This window comes from Accipiter gentilis, unplaced genomic scaffold (genome assembly GCF_929443795.1).
Source record: "Accipiter gentilis unplaced genomic scaffold, bAccGen1.1, whole genome shotgun sequence".
NCBI classification, from domain to species: domain Eukaryota; kingdom Metazoa; phylum Chordata; class Aves; order Accipitriformes; family Accipitridae; genus Astur; species Astur gentilis.
Window position 1 is genome coordinate 907,891 of NW_026061103.1, and position 1,485 is coordinate 909,375.

At 51.9% G+C, this 1,485-nt stretch overlaps 1 long non-coding RNA gene across 1 annotated transcript; it reads right to left on the minus strand.

The window, feature by feature from the left end:
• Positions 1–267: 267 nt before the first annotated feature.
• LOC126037452 (uncharacterized) lies at positions 268–1,138 on the minus strand. Its single transcript, XR_007505699.1, has 3 exons — positions 1,055–1,138; positions 818–955; positions 268–338 (listed from the first exon to the last, which is right to left on the minus strand). It is a non-coding gene; the product is annotated as an uncharacterized LOC126037452 (long non-coding RNA).
• Positions 1,139–1,485: the final 347 nt, after the last annotated feature.

Here is a 1,485-nt window from a genome sequence, read left to right on the forward strand (position 1 = left end):
TGTAAAGGCACTGATGAGGCAAGGTTTGGGGGTCAAACGCGAGTGCTGCAGCCACTCTGCTTGCGGTCAGAGCCCTGCAATCACTTCCTGCAGCCCTGCCCCCGAATTTGATTTTCCCACCAAGCTGCCTGCTGGTTTCTGTGGGATGCCCCACAAAGAGGCAAGTGGAGAAAACTCTGCCAAACACCTTCAAGCTAATCTTGCCGGGGGTCCTGGCGCTTGGTGGGGCTTTACCTGTCACTGCTTTGCTTTGGGATATCCACGTCACTGGTCTTCCCCACGTTCAGCTGAACTGAACTTGCAGCAGCAGCAGCAGCTTCCATCACCCTCCTGGACTCCTAATGTAAAAAAGGGACAAATCACGTTCTCTGTCTTTGATCCAAGTGGAGATAAGCTGAATGCCCAGCACAAACAGCAGTCTGCCCTCCGCTTCTGCCCCTTGGCAGCTATAGGTATTAGTGCAGCAGGGGAGAAACCGTTCACTCCAAAGATTTCGGGGCAGGGGGATTGTGTGTTCAAAACACGATTATGAACAAGTCTTGCCAGCAGCAGCAGCAGCAGCAGCAGCATCTAATAATAATCATCATAATGATAATGACCTTTGTGAAAAACGACTTGTTTTAAAAATTACACCTGTATTCAAGCGTTCAGCTCACTGCTACTTGAGGAAACAAAGGTTACAAAAGTTACAGGCTATTGGGATCTATTTCGATTGAGTGCTGATCTTCCCCCAACGTTTCCAGACAAGCTGTAAGAGAAACAGGCAATCTCACAGCCACACGGAGATGTCCAGCCCCGAGGACACAGCAAGCCTTACCTCTTCTTCTTCTCCAGCTTCATTTCTGGCATCGTCCAACTTCTTCTTCCTTTCTGGCATAAGGTCATCCAGAAAGCTGAGCTCTCGCTTTGAGAAGCAGAAATCCATCGCTTTCCGGACAAAGACGAGAGCCAAAACCTTCACGAACAAGAGGGAAGATGTGGTGAGCTCAGAGACGATGCCACCTCTCACTCCAACGCTGCAAACACCCCGCTGCCGAGCGGTGGCAGCTCTTACCATCATGGGAAAGATGATGGCGGCATGGGACACCTTGATGGTCCAGAGCAGGACGAGGCAGGTCAGCTGGATCGCCGTGAAGAAATGCATCTTTCGCAAGGGCACGTGCCGCAGGTAGATGAAATCCGGCTGGTGTTTCGCCGGCATCCAAAACAGCTTCAAGCGATCAAAGAACTGCAAAATAAAAGGGAAAGGTTGCCACCTTGGGGCTGCGGCAAGTTTCTGGCCCTCTCGAGACGTGGAGGCACTTTGCAGCAGCTCGCTTGCCGTCAGAAATCCTGGATCCCACCGCATTCCTCCTGGGAGCAGCACCCAGTTTCCCTTCGCTCCATCTAGAAACCGGCATGCCCCTGAGAGCTGCCCACCAAATGGCAGCTATTCCATGCCATTCCATTATTAGCATTTCTCGGCCCACTGAATCCCCCCAGCGA